The following is a 23,513-nucleotide window of genomic DNA, read 5'->3' on the forward strand; positions in this document are numbered from 1 at the left end:
TAACCCACTCTAATGTGGAATATCCAGTTATAGCACACATTTAAATTTTAACCCTTATCCTTCAATAAAGGTCCATTTCTTGGGGAGTTCCCTGGTGGCCTAATGGTTAGGATTCCGGGCTTTCACTGTTGTGGCCCGGGTTCAATCCCTGGTTGGAGAACTGAGATCCCACAAGCCTCAGGTGAGGCCAAAGAAAAAAAAAGATCCATTTCTCTCTTTTTTTTTGAACTTTAATAAAGATGGAGTGATTGTCTTTTGTCTAATAACTCTTCTGTAGTGATGGCCATTATTTCATTCTAGGACAGAAGTCATTCATGCATTATTCATTGAACAAACATTGAGAGTCTTACATGTGCCAGGCTCTGTGCTGAGTGATAGGTATAAAAAAGGTCAGTATTCAGACATGGCCCTAACCAGATAAAATGAAAATTGAATTAGGATATAGGCAATGGTAACAAAAATGTGAATAAACAAGTAAATATGTAATTGCAAAGCAAATGCGGCAGAAATGTAAATGTAAACATTTTTACATTAGGGTGGTGGTATTTCAGCTACTTTTATATTAACTTCTGAACTGTATGATCTCCTGAATGTAATTTTGAAATATTTTGTGAGTAAAAAGTGAAGAAAACATAGTTGAAAGTGTGATAAGTGCTTTGTAGAGGAGGACCTTGATAGAGAAGGAAGTATAACTGAGACTTCCTTTACATGGGGTGGTCAGGGAAGACCTGGAGTGTAATTCATCACTTGCCTGTGTGAGAGGGATGAGGATAATTTGGACCGGGCTCAGAGAGGAGTCGCAAAGATGATTGACGACAGAGTTGAAAATAAGACCTTCGAGAGCCGTCTCAAAGAACCAGGGGTGTAGAGCAGCCATGGAATTGAACCCGACGCAATGACTTAGGCTCTCTTTTTCTTCAGTTTATACACATCCACTTCTACATGTTCACATTCTCTTCACTCATTTCTCATGGTCAACATCAGGCAAGGCACGTGATTCAGGTTAGAATTCCGTGTTAGAGGAAAACTGAAATTTTGTTCTGCAGTTGAGGAAAAATTGGAAGGGACCTGAGAGGCAAACTAGTTCAGCCTTTGTAAGAAGAAATATCTTTTCAAGGTTGTTAATGGTGGTCATCCAGTTCTTAGGAGATCGCTTCCATGCTTCCTCCACCTAGAATGGGGCGGTGGTAAGTGGACCACTCTGGTTTACTTCCAGTAGGCAGGTCCTCTTTCCATTCCATAAATACCCCAGACTCATCTCCACCTCAGCACTTTTACCACAGGAACACTTCCCACCTGGAATGCCCACCTGTTCTACCTACTTTTCTGTGTGTCATTTAAAAGTGGTGCTTTTCATCATTCCCCCCCCCCCATCTTACTCTTATGAAGAATATGGCATTTCTAGAAGTAAATGTAGCTTCCTTTGTCATGATTGGCAATAAGATTGGGGGTAGAGTGAGTATCCTAATCTGGGAGGGGATTGAGGGCAGTGTATTTAGTTTGATACCTTCCCCCCACATGCTAATATGCCCCACTCTTGGGAATCACTATCTTATAGCAATTAAGATCTTAATCATCTGCTGCTTTAGGTGGTGCACTACTTATTTTGTTTGCTATTAGTCTTTTTGCCAACTAGACTTTAAGTACTCTGAAGATAAGGAAACTTGGCTGATACCTCTGTATAATGCTCAGTGTTGATCATGAAGTGAATACATATACAATGATCAATGCCTCATGGCTGAAGGAACCACGTGTTTCTTTTTCATGGACCATTATGAAAGGCTATTATTTATATAAATCAGATATTAAGTTGGCACAGATGCTAAAAGATTACTATTTTTGTAGTTTTAAAATGGCAGAAAGTCAAGTCTTGGAGGTCTGATTCATTGAGATAATTCCCATATCAGAAACCTCCTTCTTCCTTTGTAAGCCTTTTAACTCCTTGCTATTCAAAGTGTAGTCTATAGACCAGTGGCATCAGCATTACCTGGAAGCCAGACCTACTGAGTCAGAATCTGCATTTTAACAAGATCCTCAGTTATGTTCTATACACAGTAAAGTTTGAGAAGCATTTTACTTTTAACACAAAATTCAGAAATTTAGGAGGAGCATTTATCTTCAAAGAGAAGTGAGTCTGGAAATGAAGATTTCATTGGTCTGTGGATGAGATCCTCAGTGCTTTCTGTCGTGTTGGCCTGGAATGAACACTGCTTCTTGCCAGGCCAGAATTATGTAGGAGTGCCCCAGGGTAATTTAAGTAAGTGAGTGGTACAGATGTTAGACGTGATGATGATTACAGGAAGTTGAAGCAGTTTGGAGTGAGAAACTAGGAGAGCTTGGCAAAGGTAGAGGAAAGTGGCCATGCAACCTGAAACCAAATATAAGGGAAAAGGTCTTCCCCTTATGATTAGAAGCAACTTCTAACTCTCTGAATTTGGACTCGGTTCTCATACTCCAACCCCTCCAGAGCCAGCAGGACACAAGTGAAACTGGCTTAAAGTGCTGTGCACGGAAACCTTGTGGAGTGGTGAGGATCGTGGAGAGGCATTCTTCATCAAGAGGGGAAGGAGGTGTCACCACTCAGGTCACCCAGTTGTTGCCACATGGGAATTTGGGTGCAGCATGGCCAAATCGTCAGATTTTTCAAATGAAGGTAAAAATATAAGTTTGTACATAAAACATCTCTTGGGTATAGTATGTTGGTAATTAAAATGTTTTTAGAATGGCTCAGGCCAAACTAAATTCATATGCTGCCTGCATCTGTTTTGTAACCCCTGTTCTGGAGCAACAAAACATATGTGGTGGTGTGAATACCTGGCTTTTTTAGCGCAGGGCACCAAACACAGGGAGAGGCCTTTTGGTCCTGGTAAGGACCATTTTGGATCTTTACTAAGTAAAAGAAATAAAAAGACATAAAAGAAGGGAGCTGCACTTGGTTTGATGACCTGATTTAAAATATATGTCTGAAGAACCTCAGTAACTAATGGTGTTTGAAGGAAAGAGTTAGATGCCTAAAGGCATAAAATTTTGGCGCTGTAAAATCTGAAGGGGAAGTAAGCATGGAGTTGGGTCCAGGGTGAGGAAATGAGGTCATGGAAATTTCTTGGCACCCCTAAGCTAGGATCACACGGTGCAACAGAGCTGGGAGGCTGGACCACAGCTTGGAACTTACTGCGCTTGGAGAGAAGTGTGACTGGAGATAGAATTCGAGTTAATTTACCTTTAGCATCTGGTTGTTGAATTTTGGTGGTGGCTAATATTTATTTAAAAAAAATTTTAAACAGACTTTAAAAAAATTTATTTATTTATGGCTGCGTTGGGTCTTCGTTGCTGCGTGCGGTCTTTCCCTAGTTGCTGTGAGTGAGGGCTACTCTTCCTAGTGGTGCGCGGGCTTCTCATTGCGGTGGCTTCTCTTGTTGCAGAGAACGGGCTCTAGGTGCGTGGGCTTCAGTAGTTGTGGCACGTGGGCTCGGTAGTTGTGGCTCACAGGCTCTAGAGTGCAGCCTCAGTTGTTGTGGTGCATGGGCTTAGTTGCTCTGCAGCATGTGGGATCTTCCCAGACCAGGGATCAAACCCATGTCCCCTGCATTGGCAGGTGGATTCTTAACCACTGCGCCACCAGGGAAGTCCTGGCTAATATTTAAAGTTTGCTGGAATTGAGTTTTCTATTAAAGTTTGTCATGGTAAAATTAGCATTTTATATATTTTGAGAGTGAAAACTAGGTGAAGGAATCAAAATTCTTTCCAAAGATTTGTTATTGATTATACTTCTTGTTAAAGACTAAATTCCTTAAAGATTAGCACTGTTTATTATTTATCTTTAAATTATTATCATCTTTACATCCACCACAGTCTGGGTCTGTACTGATTATAAAACAGAATATAGTTTATCTTCTATCTTGGTGAGTCATTCTGTAGGTATTCATTTTCCTCACTGATTTAAAAAAATAATAGCTTTGTTGAGATATAATTCACATACCATAAAATCCATCATCTTAAAGTGTACAATGTAGTGGGTTTTAGTATATTTACATAGTTGTGCAACCATCACCACCCTGTAATTTCAGAACCTTTTTATCACCCTCAAAAGAAGTCCAGTGTCCTTAGCAGTCACTCATCTTCCCTGCCTCCAGCGCCTGGCAAACAACACTCTAGTTTCTGTCGCTGTAGATTTGCCTCTTGTAGACATTTCATAAAAGTGGAATTATATAATATGTAGCCTTTTGTGACTGGCATCTTTCACTTAGCATAATGTTTTCAAAGTTTATCCATATTGTAGCATGTGTTAGCACGCCATTCTTTTGTATAGCCAAATAAAATTTTATTGTATATATATACCACATTTTGTTTATCCGTTCATCAGTTGATGGACATTTGAGATGTTCTCAGTTTTTGGCTATTATGAATAATTGTGCAGTGAGCATTTGTGTAAAAGTTTTTGTGTAGATATATGTTTTCGGTTCTCTTGAGTATACACCTAGGAGTGGAATTGCTGGGTCATATGGTAACTCTATGTTTATCATTTTGAGGCTCTGCCAAACAGTTTTCCAAAGTGAGTGCACCATTTTACATTTTACTCAGCAATGTCTGAGGGTTCCGATTTTTCCATATCCTTACCTACACTTGTTATTGCTTTTCTTTTTGATTTAACCATTCTGGTGGGTATGAAGTGGTATTTCATTGTGGTCTTGATTTGCTTTTCTGTAATGACTCATGATGTTGAGCATCTTTTTGTGTGGTTATTGGCCATTTGTGTATATTTTTTTGGAGGCATGTCTCTTCAAATCCTTTGCTAATTTTAAAATAAATTTATTTATTTAAAAATTTTTGTGTTGTACAGTTTTTTTTGTAACTTTCTGGATTCTAGACACTTATGAGACATATGACTTGAAAATATTTCTTATGTTTTTTGGATTGTCTTTTCACTCTCTTGACAGTGTCATTTGAAGCACAAAAGTTTGTAATTATGATAAAGCCCAAGTATCCTTTTTTTTCTTTCTTGTGCTTTTGGTGCATATCTGTCCTTGTTGATCTCCTAATTGTTCAATCCAATATGGAAAATGCAGTATTGACATCTTTAACTATTGTTGTTAAATTGTTTTTTTCTCCCTTCAACTCTGTCAGTTTGTACTCATGTATTTTGCAGCTCCTTGTAACATATATGTTTGTAGTCATTATGTCTTCCTTTTGAATTGACCCATTTATCTTTATAAAATATTCTTTCTCCCAAGTTACCATTTTTGCCTTAAAGTCTATTTTGTCTGTTGTTGGCATTGTCACTCCGTCTCTTTTTTTAGTTACTGTTCCCATGATGTATCTTTTTCTATCCTTTTACTTTTACCCATTTGTGTCTCTGAATCTAAATTGTCTCTTTTAGATAGCATGTAGTTGACTCATTTAAAAATATATTCTGAAAAAAATATAATAAAAAAATATATTCTGCCAATCTCTGCCTTTTGGTGAGTGTTTAACTAGAATGTTTGATTGGAGTGTTTAATTTATTTACATTTAATGTAATTACTGTTTATCAGATGGATATATATCTGCGTGTTTGCTATTGGTTTTCTGTGTGACTTATGTTTTTTTTGTTCCTCAGTTCCTCCATTACTTGCATTCAATATATATGTTTTGTAGTGTGCCATTTAAATTTTCTTGTTGTTGCTTTTCTGGAGAAGATAATTTTCATAGGCCTTTATTCTGTCATTCCTGATAATATTGTTATGATTATTTTTGAGTTGTTGCCTGGTTGTTAACAGTGAAATTCTTAATTTAAAACAATCAAGTTCAGATCAATTTCAACATCATTTCAAAAGTATACAAAAACTTTACTTCAATATGGCTTAATTCCTTGCTTTATACATTGTAAGCCCATCATTAACACTTTTATAGTTATTGTCTTATGTAGTTGTTTTTAAATCGAAAAGCGTTGTAAACAAAAATACGTTTAGGGCTTTCCTGGTGGTGCAGTGGTTGAGAGTCCGCCTGCCGATGCAGGGGACACGGGTTCGTGCCCGGGTCTGGGAAGATCCCACATGCCACGGAGCGGCTGGGCCCGTGAGCCATGGCCGCTGAGCCTGTGCGTCCGGAGCCTGTGCTCCGCAACGGGAGAGGCCACAGCAGTGAGAGGCCCGCGTACCGCAAAAAACAAAAACAAAAATACATTTATAATGTACTTTGCATTTAACTATGTCGTTAGCTTTTCCAATTCTCTTTATGTCTTCATGTGGATTTGAGTTAATATTTAGTGATTTTCATTTCAGCCTCAAGAATTCCCATTAGTATTTCTTGTAAGACAGATTTGATAGTGACGGATTCTCTCAGGTTTTGCTTGGCTGGGAATGTCTTAATTTCTTCTTCATTTTTGAAGGATAATTATGCTGGATATAGAAGTCTTGGTTAACTTTTTAAAATTTCACTGATTTGGATGTGTTGTTCCAATGCTCTCTGGCCTTCATAGTGTCTGATGAGAAATCAACTGTCAATCTTATTGAGAATCCTTTGGTTGTGATGAGACTTTTTCTTGCTGTGTTCAAATTTCTCTCTGTCTTTTGACATTTTTTGACTATGATGTGTCTTGGTGTAGATTCTTTTTAGTTATCCTACTTTGAGTTTATTGAACTCCTTGGATGTATAGATTAATGTTTTCATCAAATTTGGGTAGTCTTTGGCCATTATTTCTTCAAATAATGTTTCTTTCCTTTCCTTCTGGAATTCCCAGTGTGCATGGCATGATACAATATCTGTAGTTTCATAGGTCTCTGAGGCTCTGTTAATTTTTCTTCATTCTTTTTCTGTTCCTCAGCCTGGATAATCTTAATCCACATATCTTCAAGTTCACGATTTTTCCAGTGTTCTCATTGCTTTTATGGAGGATCAGATTTTGGGGGGTCCTTACTTGGCCATTCTGGAAGTGCTTCTCCCTCCTACTGAATTTTATAACTGCCTACTACTCTCGTGACGTTACATTTGATTAGCTTCTTGCTTGCTTGCTTGCTTTCAAGATTTTGAAACGTGATTTTTATTATCTTTTTTCATCTTTGTTATCTCTGTTTTGTTCACCCCTCCCATAGGTACATGCTTTTTTTTTTTTTTTACGGTACGCGGGCCTCTCACTGTTGTGGCATCTCCCGTTGCGGAGTACAGGCTCTGGACGTGCAGGCTCAGTGGCCATGGCTCACGGGCCCAGCCACTCCACAGCATGTGGGATCTTCCCGGAACGGGGCATGAACCCGTGTCCCCTGCATCGGCAGGCGGACTGTCAACCACTGCGCCACCAGGGAAGCCTGGTACATGCTTTTTTAAAAAAATCCATGTGTAGATTGAAGAATTTAATTGAGGTAAAATACACATAACATAAAAATTTTCCACCTTAAATAACCATTCTTATATGTAAAACTCAGTAATGTTAAGTACATTGACATTGTTATGCAAACAATCTCCAGAACTCTTTTCATTTTGAAAAACTGAAAGTCTATACCCATTAAACAAAGCTTCCCATTTCTCCCTCCCCCCACCCCCACCATGCCCTGACAAGCACCATTCTATTTTCTGTCTATATGAATTTGACTATTCCAGGTATCTCATATAAGTGGAGTCATATAGTATTTGTCTTTTTGTGACTGGCTTATTTCATCTAGCATAATGTCTTCAAGGTTCATCCATGCTGTAGCATGTGTCAGAACTTCCTTACTTTCTAAGGCTGAGTAATATTCTGTTGCATGGATATATCATATTTTGTTTGTACATTCATCCATCAATAAACAGTTGGGTTGTTTCCACCTTTTTGCTATTGAATTGCTATTGAATTCATTGCTGTGAATGTAGGTGTACAAATATCTCTTTGAGACCTGGCTTCAATTCTTTTGAGTATATAATTATTTTTTTTGTTTTGAATGGAAGCATCTATAGAAATATCCAACTTGAAAGTTTTTTTTAACTGACTGTCTCAAATTTTGCTATATAATACATTTTCATTAGGCACAACTAAGTATTCTTTCCTGATTCTGCTCAGACATAGACATTATCTCTCTTGTTCTCCCATTTTTAAGCTGCTAAAGTTTAAATAATTTTAAAAGACTTGAAGCCATGTCAGGGGTTAGGAAATGAGTAAATTACAAACTTAAATGGAATCCAACTTCTCATTTTAGTTGAAACCTAAAACTTCTGTGTTTTATTATTTGTTATGTGCCTAAAGAAAAAGGAGAATGTAGGGATAAAAATCATTGTAGTTCTTCTGAATAAGCAACCAACACAACATCGTGGTCTAAATTTCACTGTTAAATAAGTAGGCTATTGGGAAAATATATTTAGGGATAGAAAGTAGCAGGCATTTCTTGGATAAATTTTGGTGTTTATCAAGAAGATGACATTTGAGACAAGGTTTTATTTCTGTAATTTTTCTTAGTTTTTTGACTAGTGCTTTTTTAGGCTCTTTCTTTTACTTAATTTTATTCATACATCTAGTCTCCATTTTGTAGTAGGTGGGGGTGGTTGAAAGTACTGTGAGTCTTTAAATTGACAGCACTTTTAGGAACCAAAGTTTCTTATAATAACTAACATAACACTGACTTTTTATTTACATATATATTTGAGGATTATGACTTCCCAGTATTTTAAAGAAACACACAACTTGACCTTGAATGAAATTCTAACAAATTCTTAGCTAAATTTGGAAATGAAAAGATAATAAGAGAGAGAGAGAGAGAGAGAGAGAGAGAGAGAGAACAAGTGAAGCATAATATACAGAATCTCCAATTAAAATAAACATTTCTAAAGGAAGTGTGTTTGAAATAATATATCTTACTAATTGTTGTATTTTTAGATGTGTGTAATATTAAAGTGAAACAAAAGATTTACTGGATGACTGTGGTAATAAGATTAAAAATTTGTTTTCCTCTAAGAAAGTTTTTTGGAAATAAAATATTCCATTTCTCCATTTCCAAAATGTGAGAAGGTTTTATTTAGTGCTTTCTGTTCAATTGTCATTGAGGGAAGGATGAAACTAATTTAGAAATAGACATACTAAGGCATCTTAACACTGATATTTTTATTGTATAAGGTAAGAAAGTCTTAGACTTTTGCTAAAGAATGTATGCAGTTAGTTCCAGGAGTTCTTTGTGACAATAGCCCCATCAACGTTAGACAGTTAATTCTGGTTGAATACCTGGAAATTACAGAAATAACCCATTCCTGCACTTTCCATCTACCTTTCTTAGAGCAGTAGGTTCTATAGACATGTTGTTCAGCTGCCTTACAGGTTGTCTCAGGTGACAGATTCACCAACTACTTTACTGTGACAAACAAGGGTCACTAGTTTATAACCTTTTCCAGTTAGCAGTAGCTTCTTTCTTGTTACCTAGCACCCAGTTGCTCAGCCAGTGCCTCCTATTTTATATTTATATAATATCAGCACCCCATTTCTGTTACCAATTTCTAAGATTCTCTGAGTAAGAGCTAAGCTGGTATAATCGACACTTCCCCAAAACAGTGGCTCTGAAGATAGAAGCTCATTGCTTGCTGACATTTTCTCTAATATTTCTCTTGTTTTTACCTGAAAGAGTGTTTTGAAAAACTTCATTCCTTCCCCCCTGTGTGTCTCCTTTTCTTTCACACAGAACACTTCTGATGCCTCTAGTTGCCAAATGCTTGGAGGTTTTCCCCCAAGAAGCAATCCTCTGGGATACCACCTGGGTGTCCTACAGTTTAAGTCAGTTCTAATACTATCTACCTGGAGATAGCATCAGATCCCACAGGTTAAGGGCTCAGTCCCATGACTCTGCCCCGCCCCCTCCATTTCACATGCCAAGGGCAAGTAGGTCCCCAGGTTACGTACAACTTCTGTCCAACTTGGCTGCAAATCAGAGGTTCTTATGACCTCCTCCCACCTTGGATCAAATTAATTTGCTAGGACAGCTCACAGAACTCAGGGAAACATTTACTTTTGTTTACCAGCTCATTAAAAGATATGATAGGGCTTCCCTGGTGGCGTAGTGGTTGAGAGTCCGTCTGCCGATGCAGGGGACACGGGTTCGTGCACCGGTCCAGGAAGATCCCACATGCCGTGGAGCGGCTAGGCCCGTGAGCCATGGCCCCTGAGCCTGCGTGTCCGGAGCCTGTGCTCCACAACGGGAGAGGCCACAACAGTGAGAGGCCCGCGTACCACACACACAAAAAAAAGATATGATAAAAGATACAGATGAACAGTCAGATGAAGAGAAATATGAAGGACCCTCTCGGGTCTGGGAGGGCCCTGAGTGCAGAAGCTTCTTTCCGTGTGGGTTGGGGTATATCATGCTCCCAGTACTTGGATGTGCACACCCACCTGGAAGCTCTCTGAACCCCATATAATTGGGATTTTTATGGAGGCTTTATCATGTAGGCATGACAGATCATTAAGTCCATTTTCAGCCTTTCTCCCTTCTCAAGAGAATGGGAGGCGGGGCTGAAAAGTCCAAGCTTCTAATCATGGCTTGTTCTTTCTGGTGACCAGCCCTCATCCAGGAGCTCACCCAGAGTTACCTCATTAGACCAGGAGATGCTCCTTTCACCTGGAAATTATAAGGGTTTCAGGAGCTCTGTGTCAGGAACCAGGACCAGAGACTACGGTATGTATATTTTCCATTATTTCACAGGTGGACGATCGTCCAGGATAGATAGGCACTTTGAGCACTGCTTATTTCTTTTATTTTGGTTCTCTGCCGTTCCTTAGGGTGCTGTCATCATCTGAATGGTTGAAGTTGCCTCAGTTCTACATTTGTGTTCCACTGTGAGAAGGGACAGAAGCACATGACCTGGAAGGTGCATACATCACCTCCACTCACGAGGGAACTTAGTTCACCAGTGAGAACCATTGGTGAAAACTTGGTGCATGACCACAGCGAACTGAATGGGGGCTGGATGGCCATGTGCCCAGGTATACCTCTGTTACTAGGAAAGGAGAGATTAGATTTTAGGCAACGCTTAGTGATCTGCCACAGTTACTTCTCTGAATTTTACTTTTCTCATCTCTAAAATGATAGTAATCGTATCTACCTTAGAGGGTTGTCTTAAGGGTTAGGTAAGGTAATACATATAAATTATTTACAAGAGTAAATATTGCTTTCTTGTTTTTCAGTGCTTACACAACTCTTAAGCAATGCTTATTTTACTTCAGGAAATTATACTGTTTTATTTGAAACAATAAAAGATACTGAGCTGAGTAGGTGAAGACCACAGGTATTATAGAAATATAACCTCTAAGCATTTTGTTTTAGCTTGATTTTTAAAAATATTATTTATGGAACAGTATTTCATGCTATTTCTCATAATGGCTTTAATGTAGATAATGCATAAGTAGGTTTTGAGGTAAGTAGTCCATTAGAGTCCATTTAGTTTCATTCGCACAAATTTTAGTTAGATTTTTCTTTTGAAATAGGTCATCGCTAGAAGCAGTTCATTTATTTGGCAAGATATTCTTAGTGTATGGATTTGCTGCAGAAGTGAGGATTCTAAAATGCATCTGTAATTTAAAAACTTGTTTTCCTGATATTTGCTGGGGGGAATAAACTATAAAACCTCTTACTAATTTAAAGAAAAACAAAACTTCTTTATTGTTGATATTTTTAAACATATACAAAAATAGTTTTTAAACTGTCTGATTTTGGAAGTAGAGAATGTAATCCCTACATTTCATAGTATAATAGTATTGTGACTGTTGGAATGTACTATATATTATTTGCCCTTTGTAGCTCGAAAGAAACATTTAAATCTATAACAAATTATTATCTTTAATTGTTCACAGCCAAATGTCATTATTTTGGAATATAGAAAGTTAACTTTATTTTGGATTTTGGCTTCCTTACTTATTTACTTTATCCTGTCAATTGTTAAGGATCATTCATTAACGTGTTTGAAGCAGTTCTTAGTAAAAATCAGTTTTTGGTCAGAAAATGAAAATGAAATGTGACAAGCCGATTATTCAGGGATTTTCATTAGTTTTGTGAAATCATATGTTAATTTGGTTAAAGCAGCATCTCTTTCCATTGGAAGTGTGTTTCAGAGTTGAGAAAGCTGACCTTTAAATCGATTTGCTCATTAATCCCCTACTTTCTTTGATGATAAGGACATAAGAAATAAAAAATCAAAGAACATGTTAAGTTTTGTTTCGTTTTGTTTTTGAGTTAGTATCTCTAAAATATGTTCATTTGTTGCATAAGAATTCCTTCTTGGTTTGCTATTTCTTGGGCAGAGTGCCAGATGAGAAATATGTGTGCCATCTGCTTTGTCATCATCAATTTTGGATTCAGTTCCCCCAATTTAGGTTGAGTTCTCACTGATTTAACCTGCAGCTTTTGGTACTCTTTCTTTCTTGATCTTTGGACTCGCTGGCTTATCTTGTGGGTGAGCTTAAGATGATCTTTACATGTAGTAAGACGTGTGGGGTAACACAGCTATCAGTCTTGTAATAACTTAGGTTGAACTTTGTTGTTAACTTGGTGGGAAGTATTGGGCTAAAGGCAGCTTTGAATTTTACCACAGGGTTTCTCTAACTTTCTGTGAAGAAATAGTTGAAGTTCTTACCTTGAAAAAAATTGAAAGCACAGAAACAGAAATTAGCACTCAGCTTTTAACGTATTATCTACTGGATAACCCTGTTCATTGAACTTTTGATGCTTTATGTTATTTTTAAATATACCTTTTATTATGATCTGTATACATTTGGAATATTGACTGCATAGTTCAGAGATAACTGTAATTGCTACCAGTCTCCAAAGAGACGTTTATACTGGAAATTTCTGCAGTAAGGGGCATGAAAAAGTTGAGGAACATAAGCTTTTATGGAGAAAATAAGACTTAGGGGGAATAAAAAATATTAATGAATGCTTAAATTTAAAAAAAATTGTCGTTTTCCCTCAACCTTTAACTTTTCAGAAATTACTAATTGTAAACAAGTTGAAGTAAAAAGCAAGACACTCGTATACTCTTTGTTTTCCATTATCTTTTTTTAAAAACTTTTTATTTTATATTGGAGTATAGTTGATTAACAATGTTGTGTGTTTCAGGTGTACAGCAAAGTGATTCAGTTATACATATACATGTATCTATACTTTTTCAAATTCTTTTCCCATTTAGGTTGTTTCATAATATTGAGCAGAGACACTCATATACTCTTTATCATAAATTGTTAACATACTATCACATTCTATTCTCTCTCTACATTTGTATATATTTTTCTGAAATTAAACAAAATAAGTTGCAGATGACATTACAGAGCACCCCAAATACTTTCATGTTTCCTAAGAATACAGATATTGTCCTACCACCTCTAATATTATTATTATTATCGTTTTACCTAAGAAAATTAAACATAATCCAGTAATATCATCTTATATACATTTAATGTTGAAATTAATGCACAACTTTAAAAAAAATCCAGGATACAATAAAGTTTCATGCATTACATTTGATCGTCATATCCCTTTCTTTTTTTTTAACATCTTTATTGGAGTATAATTGCTTTACAATGTTGTGTTAGTTTCTGCTGTATAACAAAGTGAATCAGCAATACGTACACATATGTCCCCATATCCCCTACCTCTTCCGTCTCCCTCCCACCCTCCCTATCCCACCCCTCTAGATGGTCAAAAAGCACCGAGATGATCTCCTTGTGCTATGTGGCTGCTTCCCACTAGCTATCTGTTTTACATTTGGTAGTGTATATATGTCAGTGCTACTCTCTCCCTTTGTCCCAGCTTACCCTTCCCCCTCCCCGTGTCCTCAAGTCCATTCTCTACGTCGGCATCTTTATTCCTGTCCTGCCCCTAGGTTCATCAGAACCATTAAAAAAAAATGTTTTTTTAGATTCCATATATATGTGTTAGCATACGGTATTTATTTTTCTCTTTCTGACTTACCTCACTCTGTATGACAGACTCTAGGTCCATCCACCTCACCAAAAGTAACTCAATTTCGTTTCTTTTTATGGTTGAGTAATATTCCATTGTATATATGTGCCACATCTTCTTTATCCATTCATCTGTCGATGGACACTTAGGTTGCTTCCATGTCCTGGCTATTCTAAATAGTGCTGCATTGAACATTGTGGTACATCACTCGTTTTGAATTATGGTTTTCTCAGGGTATATGCCCAGTAGTGGGATTGCTGGGTCATATGGTAGTTCTATTTTTAGTTTTTTAAGGAACCTCCATACTGTTCTCCATACTGGCTGTATCAATTTACATTCCCACCAACAGTGCAAGAGGGTTCCCTTTTCTCCACACCCTCTCCAGCATTTATTGTTTGTAGATTTTTTGATGATGGCCATTCTGACTGATGTGAGGTGATACTTCATTGTAGTTTTGATTTGCATTTCTCGAACGATTAGTGATTTTGAGCATCTTTTCATGTGTCTGTTGGCCGTCTGTATATCTTCTTTGGAGAAATATCTATTTAGGTCTTCTGTGCAGTTTTGGATTGGGTTTTTGTTTTTTGGATATTGAGCTGCATGAGCTGCTTGTAAATTTTGGAGATTAATCCTTTTGTCTGCTGCTTCATTTGCAGATATTTTCCTGCATTCTGAGGGTTGTCTTTTCGTCTTGTTTATGGTTTCCTTTGCTGTGCAAAAGCTTTTAAGTTTCATTAGGTCCCATTTGTTTCTTTTTGTTTTTATTTCCATTTCTCTAGGAGGGGGGTCAAAAAGGATCTTGCTGTGATTTATGTCATAGAGTGTTCTGCCTATGTTTTCCTCTAAAGTTTGATGGTGTCTGGCCTTACATTTAGGTCTTTAATCCATTTTGAGTTTATTTTTGTGTATGGTGTTAGGGAGTGTTCTAATTTCATTCTTTTACATGTAGCTGTCCAGTTTACCCAGCACCAATTATTGAAAACGCTATCTTTTCTCCATTGATTATTCTTGCTTCCTTTATCAAAGATAAGGTGACCATATGTGTGTGGGTTTATCTCTGGGCTTTCTATCCTGTTCCATTGATCTATATTTCTGTTTATGTACTAGTACCATACTGTCTTGATTACTGTAGATTTGTAGTACAGTCTGAAGTCCAGGAGCTTGATTCCTCCAGCTCCATTTTTCTTTCTCAAGATTGCTTTGGCTATTGGGGGTCTTTTGTATTTGTATACAAATTGTGAAATTTTTTGTTCTAGTTCTGTGAAAAATGCCATTGGTAGTTTGATAGGGATTGCATTGAATGTGTAGATTGCATTGGGTAGTATATTCATTTTCACATTGTTGATTCTTCCAGTCCAAGAACATGGTATATCTCTCCATCTGTTTGTATCCTCTTTAATTTCTTTCATCAGTGTCTTATAGTTTTCTGTATATGGTCTTTTGTATCCTTAGGTAGGTATCTTCCTAGATATTTTATTCTTTTTGTCACAACGGTAAATGGGAGTCTTTCCTTAATTTCTCTTTCAGATTTTTTGTCATTAGTGTATAGGAATGCAAGAGATTTCTGTGCATTAATTTTGTATCCTGCTACTTTACCAAATTCATTGATAAGCTCTATTTTCTGGTAGCATCTTTAGGATTCTCTATGTATAGTATCATGTCATCTGCAAACAGTGACAGCTCTACTTCTTTATATCCGATTTGGATTCCTTTTATTTCTTTTTTCTTCTCTGATTGCTGTGGCTAAAACTTCCAAAGCTGTGTTGAATAATAGTGGTGAGAGTGGAACACCTTGTCTTTTTCCTGATCTTAGGGAAACAGTTTCAGTTTTTCAACATTGAGAACAATGTTGGCTCTGGGTTTGTCATATATGGTCTTTATTATGTTGAGTTAAGTTCCCTCTATGCGTTCTTTCTGGATGGTTTTTATCATAAATGGGTGTTGAATTTTGTCGAAAGCTTTTTCTGCATCTATTGAGATGATCATATGGTTTTTCTTCTTCAGTTTGTTAATATGTTTTATCACATTGATTGATTTGTGTATATTGAAGAATCCTTGCATTTCTGGGATAAACCCCACTTGATCATGGTGTATGGTCCTTTTAATGTGTTGTTGGATTCTGTTTGCTAGTATTTTGTTGAGGATTTTTGCATCTATGTTCATCAGTGATATTGGCCTGTAGTTTTCTTTCTTTGTGACATCTTTGTCTGATTTTGGTTTCAGGGTGATGGTGGCCTCGTAGAATGAGTTTGGGAGTGTTCCTCCCTCTGCTATATTTTGGAAGAGTTTGAGAAGGATAGGTGTTAGCTCTTCTCTAAATGTTTGATAGAATTTGCCTGTGAAGCCATCTGGTCCTGTGCTTTCGTTTGTTGGAAGATTTTTAATCACAGTCTCAATTTCAGTGCATATTATTGGTCTATTCATATTTTCTATTTCTTCCTGGTTCAGTCTCGGAAGGTTGTGCTTTTCCAATAATTTGTCTATTTCTTCCACTTTGTCCATTTTTTTTTCTTTTGTGGTACGCAGGCCTCTCACTGTTGTGGCCTCTCCCATTGTGGAGCACAGGCTCCGGATGCACAGGCTCAGCAGCCATGGCTCACGGGCCCAGCTGCTCCGCAGCATGTGGGATCTTCCCGGACCGGGGCACGAACCCATGTCCCCTGCATCGGCAGGTGGACTCTCAACCACTGCGCCACCAGGGAAGCCCCCATGTTGTCTATTTTAGTGGCATATAGTTGCTTGTAGTAATCTCTCATGATCCTTTGTATTTCTGCAGTGTCAGTTGTTACTTCTTTTTCATTTCTGATTCTATTGATTTGAGTCTTCTCCCTTTTTTTCTTGATGAATCTGGCTAATGGTTTACCCATTTTGTTTATCTTCTCAAAGAACCAGCTTTTAGTTTTATTGATCTTTGCTATTGTTTCTTTCATTTCTTTTTCATTTATTTCTGATCTTTATGATTTCTGTCCTTCTGCTAACTATGGGGTTATTTTGTTCTTCCTTCTCTAATTGCTTTCAGTGTAAGGTTAGGTTGTCTATTTGAGATGTTTCTTGTTTCTTGAGGTAGGATTGTATTGCTATAAACTTCCCTCTTAGAACTGCTTTTGCTGCATTCAATAGATTTTGGGTCGTCCTTTTCTGTCATTTGTTTCTGGGTGTTCTTTGATTTCCTCTTTGATTTCTTTAGCTATCTCTTTGTTATTTAGTTGTGTATTGTTTAGCCTCCATGTCTTTGTATTTCTTATAGATTTTTTCCTGTAATTGATATCTAGTCTTATAGCGTTGTGGTCAGAAAAGATACTTGATATGATTTCAATTTTCTTAAATTTACCAGGGTTTGATTTGTGACCCAAGATATGATCTATTCTGAGGATGTTCCGTGAGCACTTGAGAAGAAAGTGTATTCTGTTGTTTCTGCATGGAATGTTCTATAAATATCAGTTAAGTCTATCTTGTTTAATGTATCATGAAGCTTGTGTTTCCTTATTTATTTTCATTTTGGATGATCTGTCCATTGGTGATAGTGGGGTGTTAAAGTCCCCTACTGTGATTGTGTTGCTGTCGATTTCCCCTTTTATGGCTGTTAGCATTTGCCTTATGTACTGAGGTACTCCTATGTTGGGTGCACAAATATATACAATTGTTATATCTTCTTCTTGGATTGATCTCTTGAACACTATGTAGTGCCCTTCTTTTTCTTTTGTAATAGTCTTGATTCTAAAGTCTATTTTGTCTGATAAGAGAATTGCTACTCTAGCTTTCTTTTGATTTCCATTTGCATGGAATATCTTTTTCCATCCCCTCACTTTCATTCTGTATGTGTCCCTAGGTCTGAAGTGGGTCTTTTGTAGACAGCATATATATGGGTCTTGTTTTTGTATTCATTTAGCCAGTCTATGTCTGTTGGTTGGAGCATTTAATCCATTTACCTTTAAGGGAATTTTGATATGTATGTTCCTATTACCATTTTCTTAATTGTTTTGGGTTTATTATTATAGGTCTTTTCCTTCTCTTGTGTTTCCTGCCTAGATAAGTTCCTTTAGCATTTGGTGCAAAGCTAGTTTGGTGGTGGTGAATTCTCTTAGCTTTTGCTTGTCTGTAAAGGTTTTAATTTCTCTGTCAAATCTGAATGAGATACTTGCTGGGTAGGGTAATCTTGGTTGTAGGTTTTTCCCTTTCATCAGTTTAAATATGTCCTGCCACTCCCTTCTGGCTTGCAGAGTTTCTGATGAAAGATCAGCTGTTAACCTTAAGAGGATTCCCTTGTATGTTATTTGTTGTTTTTCCCTTGCTGCTTTTAGTATTTTTTTCTTTGCATTTAATTTTTGATAGTTTGATTAATATGTGTCTTGGCATGTTTCTCCTTGGATTTTTCCTGTATGGGACTCTCTGCTCTTCATGGACTTGACTGACTATTTCCTTTCCCATATTAGGGAAGTTTTCAACTATAATTTCTTCAAATATTTTCTGAGTCCCTTTCTTTTTCTCCTTTTCTTCTGGGACCCCTATAATTCGAATGTTGGTGTGTTTAATGTTGTCTCAGAGGTCTCTCAGACTGTCTTCATTTTTTTCATTCTTTTTTCTTTTTTGTGCTCTGTGGCAGTTTTTTCCACTATTTCATCTTCCAGGTCACTCATCCATTCTTTTGCCTCAGTTATTTTGCTATTGATTCCTTCTAGGGTATTTTTAACTTCAGTTATTGTGTTGTTCATCATTGTTTGTTTGTCCTTTAGTTCTTCTAGGTCCTTGTTAAATGTTTCTTGCATTTTGTCCATTCTATTTCTGAGATTTTGGATCATCTTTACTATCATTATTCTGAATTCTTCTTCAGGTAGACTGCCTATTTCCTCTTCATTTGTTAGGTCTGGTGGGTTTTTATCTTGCTCCTTCATCTGCTGTGTGTTTCTCTGTCTTCTCATTTTGCTTAACTTACTGTGTTTGGGGTCCCCTTTTCACAGGCTGCAGGTGCGTAGTTCCTGTTGTTTTTGGTGTCTGCCCCCCATGGCTGAGGTTGGTTCACTGGGTTGTGTAGGCTTCCTGGTGGAGGGGACTGGTGCCTGTGTTCTGGTGGATGAGGCTGGATCTTGTCTTTCTGGTGGGCAGGACTGCATCCAGTGGTGTGTTTTGGGGTGTCTGTGACCTTATTATGATTTTAGTCAGCCTCTCTGCTAATGGCTGGAGTGTGTTCCTCTCTTGCTAGTTGTTTGGCATAAGGTGTTGGGCACTGTAGCTTGCTGGTTGTTGAGTGGTACTGGGTTTTAGCATTGAGATGAAGATCTCTGGGATTGCTTTCGCCTTTTGATATTACGTGGAGCCGGGAGGTCTCTGATGGACCAGTGTCCTGAACTTGGCTCTCCCACCTCCGAGGCACAGGCCTGACACCTGGCCAGAGCACCAATATCCTGTCAACCACACGGCTCAGAAGGAAAGGGAGAAAAAAAGAAAGAAAGAAAAATAAAATAGTTATTGAAAATTATTAAAAGTAAAAAAGTTTAAAAAAAGAAAAAAAAGAAAGATAGAAGAGAGCAACCAAACCAAAAACAAATCCACCAATGATAACAAGTGCTAAAAAGTATACTAATAAAAAAACCAAAATAGACAGACCGAACCCTAGGACAAATGGTAAAAGCAAAGCTGTAGAGATAAAATCACACAAATAACCATACACATACACACTCACAAAAAGAGAAAAAGGAAAATAGTACATATATATACAAAAAGGAAGAGAGCAACCAAATCCATAAGAAATCTACCAATGATAATAATCTCTAAATTACTAAACTAAGATAAACATAAAACCAGAAACAAATTAGATGCAGAAACAAACCCCAGGTCTACAGTTGCTCCCAAACTCCACCGTCTCAATTTTGGGATGATTTGTTGTCTCTTCAGGTATTCCACAGATACAGGGTACATCAAGTTGATTGTGGAGATTTAATCCGCTACTCCTGAGGCTGCTGGGAGACATTTCTCTTTCTCTTCTTTGTTCGCACAGCTCCTGGGATTCAGCTTTGGATTTGGGCCTGCCTCTGCGTGTAGGTCGCCTGAGGGCTTTTCTTCCTGGCTCAGGCAGGACGGGGTTAAAGGAGTAGCTGATTCGGGGGCTCTGGTGCACTCAGGCCATGGGGAGAGAGGTGTACAGAATGCGGGGCAAACCTTCAGGTGGCAGAGGCTGGCGTGATGTTGCACCAGCCTGAGGCGCCCCGTGTGTTCCCTTCGGGAAGTTGTCCCTGGATCACGGGACCCTGGCAGTGGCGGGCTGCACAGGATCTCTGGAGGGGAGGTGTGGATAGTGACCTGTGTTTGCACACAGGCTTCTTGGTGGCTGCAGGAGAAGCCTTAGCGTCTCATGCCCGTCTCTGGGGTCCGCGGTGATAGCCAAGCCTCGCGCCCGTCTCTGGAGCTCCTTTAAGCGGCGCTCTGAATCCCCTCTCCTCGCGCACCAGGAAACAGAGGGAATAAAAAGTCTCTTGCCTCTTTGGCAGCTCCAGACATTTTCCTAGACTCCCTCCCGGCTGGCCATGGCGCATTAGCCCCCTTCAGGCTGTGTTCACGCAGCCAACCCCAGTCCTTTCCTGGGATCTGACCTCCGAAGCCAGAGTCTGAGCTCCCAGCTGCCGCCCGTCCCGGCGGGTGAGCAGACAAGACTCTCGGGCTGGTGAGTGCTGGTCGGCACCGATCGTCTGTGCAGGAATCTCTCTGCTGTGCCCTCCGCACCCCTGTTGCTGTGCTCTCCTCGGTGGCTCCGAAGCTTTCCCCCTCCGCTACCCGTAGTCTCCGCCCTCGAAGGGGCTTCCTAGTGTGTGGAAACCTTTCCTCCTTCACAGCTCCCTCCCACTGGTGCAGGTCCCGTTCCTATTCTTTTGTCTCTGTTTTTTCTTTTTTCTTTTGCCCTACCCAGGTATGTGGGGAGTTTCTTGCCTTTTGGGAGGTCTGAGGTCTTCTGCCAGCGCTCAGTAGGTGTTCTGTAGGAGTTGTTCCACATGTAGATATATTTCTGATGTATTTTTGGAGAGGAAGTTGATCTCCACATCTTACTCGTCCACCATCTTGAAGGTCTGTCTGCTAGACATTTTAAATTGTTAATTTCTTCCTATCATAAGTTGTCTGATGGAAGGTTCTCCTTTCTTGTAGTTTAGTGATGTGTGCATAACTTTGATTTACTGAAGAGTATAAGCATAGCAAGAAGGAAGTTTTTGGTGTGTTTCGCAAAGCTGGTCCTTTTCTGATTGATGATTCAGAATAAAAACTCCTGAGTGCTACCTCCTGAGACCCTTTGTTGTCCTGTAGATGCAAAATAATGTGGATACTTAAGGTGGGACAGCAGATATTTGCTCTTTCACGTTCCAACCCCCCCCCCCCGTACACTTTGGAAATACAGTATTTGCTGTTGCCCATTTTCCATTATCTTTCCCAAGTTTTAATTGGAAAAATCTCTACTGCTTCTGTGGCATCCACTTTACCTCCTTTTTCTATTTCCAACCTCTCTTTACTCGTGACCACTGAAATTGCCATTGTAAACAGTTGACATAAATAACTCATACAGGGAAGATGCCATTAAATTTTAAGTACTGGGGCTTCATCAAGGGTGGTTGCTTCAAAGTATAGTGAAATTGAATCCTTCTTTTGTAAAGTTCTGATACTAGTGACTTTACTTCTGTCTACATTTAAAGTACACGTAAGAATTTCAGTTTCAGTACATGTCACTTGTGATATTGTTTCTGATTTGGTTGGAAGTTGGGATTGGAGGGGAGACGGGAAGGAGCTGTGAAGGGATCACTTACTGGGCTGCCATTGTGCCGTCAATCCGTTGTGTGCATGTTCTGTTTAAGCACCTGTGAATCTATGCAGCACATTATTATTTAGGCTGCATTTTGGCTTCTAGGCCACAAACTGTTTTAAGAGACTGAAATACCTTGCTGAAATCTAGATAGTCTGTCTAAAGCATTGTCATAGCCTCCATTCTTAGAAAGCCTGTCAAAAAGGAAAGTGTTTGGTGTAACTTATTCTTAGCAAAACCATCCTGTTTTCTAGTGAATGCCTCGTTTTATTGCCCCTGATTTCTCACAGATCACTTATTCAGTAATCCATTTCAGAGGTTTGCGGGGATGGAAGTCAATCTCTGACTTTCAGAATTACCCTTCCTCCCAACCTTTGTCTGTTCCCAGATGGCAGTCCTTTTTCTGCAGCTGGATTTTGGCTGTGCTGCTGAGTAGGGTAAAGCTCTGGTGAAGAAGACATTGCATGGACCTCTTTTATGGAAAATTATTCTTGAGGACCCACCAAGAACATGTCTCTATACTCCGTGTTGAGAAAAACTGACTTAAGAAAACTAATTTTCTCGAAATACCTGTTAATTATTTCCTCAAAAGAGAAGCCTTGGTGTTGAGTGAGTAAAATATATATCTTTTAGGTTATAAAGAAAATGAACCCACAATAAATTTCTGTAAAGCTCAGATCCGTGGGGCAGTGGTGGGAAGCACAGGCATATGGGGATCTCAGTGAAGAAACTGTGGCTGAGGCGTGTGTTACTACACAGTGGTCCTACACATCAGCACCACCTGGGTGCTTGGTAGAATTGCAGAACCTTAGGCTCTGTTCTGGTCCTGTTGACTCAGAGTCTGCATTCGGCACTATCTTCAAGTGGTTCGTAAATAAATTAGGTTTGGGAAGCCCTGGAAATCATTTTTGTGAGACTGTCCTTGCATGTTAACTGGTTGGGTGATAAAGACTCATCAGGTTGTGAAGCGCTTGCAGATACTAAATAGCATATTTAGGCAAATCCTCTTAGAGTGAAAGCATTTCGGATATTTATTGTAAACTCTTGGGTCAGTACAGTTGTTAGATATTAACCTTCCCCACACTGTTCCTTCCGGGAAGACTGAAAGAGATGTTTCCCGAAGACCAAGAAAATTATTTTTAAAAAGTGGTTTTTTTTTTTTTTTTGTCATTTTCTTAGTCATGGGCTGGAGTGCTCAAATACTTTCCTCCCTTCTCCTGCTTCCTATATTCTTTGTACTGTGATACCAGGTGGTTACATCTTTGAAGTCATGCTTCAACGTGAAGGGAAAGCTCTACGAAGAAAAGCTTTAGGATGCCTCGGTTGTTTGCATCCTAACTCTGCCAGGGCTCCCTAAGCACAGTAGCATGGCCTGTTTGTTCCATGACTCTGGAGGGTTGGGGCAGAGGGACCCACTTACTGCATAACCCCGTGAGAAGTAATCAGCTGAACTCTAGGTGTGGATAACTCACTCTAGCCCAGCATTAGCTTTAGTAATGTTCACGACAGCTTGATATAAATGTTTTCATAAACATTTCTTAGCTTTCCAGATGTTTACTGTATCTGGGATGACGGTGAAGGAATTGACCCTCTTCCACTCATATGAGACTCCCACACATCCCTAGATATTTCTGAGGGATGGAAGAGTCAGATGTGACTCTGATAGACTAATATATGTGCTGTTGAAGCAAATACCTTAAGCCAGTGGCAGATGGCAGGTACATCTTACTGGCTCCCTCAGGTGGGAGGTCCACTGAGAGCTGCTAGGTGGAGGGTTGCAATATGGTGCAGTGAAAAGAGCATTGGAGTTGGAATTAGGTGGATGTGGATTTGAATCCCAGCTCTCCTGC

Source organism: Phocoena sinus, chromosome 7 (genome assembly GCF_008692025.1).
Source record: "Phocoena sinus isolate mPhoSin1 chromosome 7, mPhoSin1.pri, whole genome shotgun sequence".
In the NCBI taxonomy this organism is placed as follows: Eukaryota; Metazoa; Chordata; class Mammalia; order Artiodactyla; family Phocoenidae; genus Phocoena; species Phocoena sinus.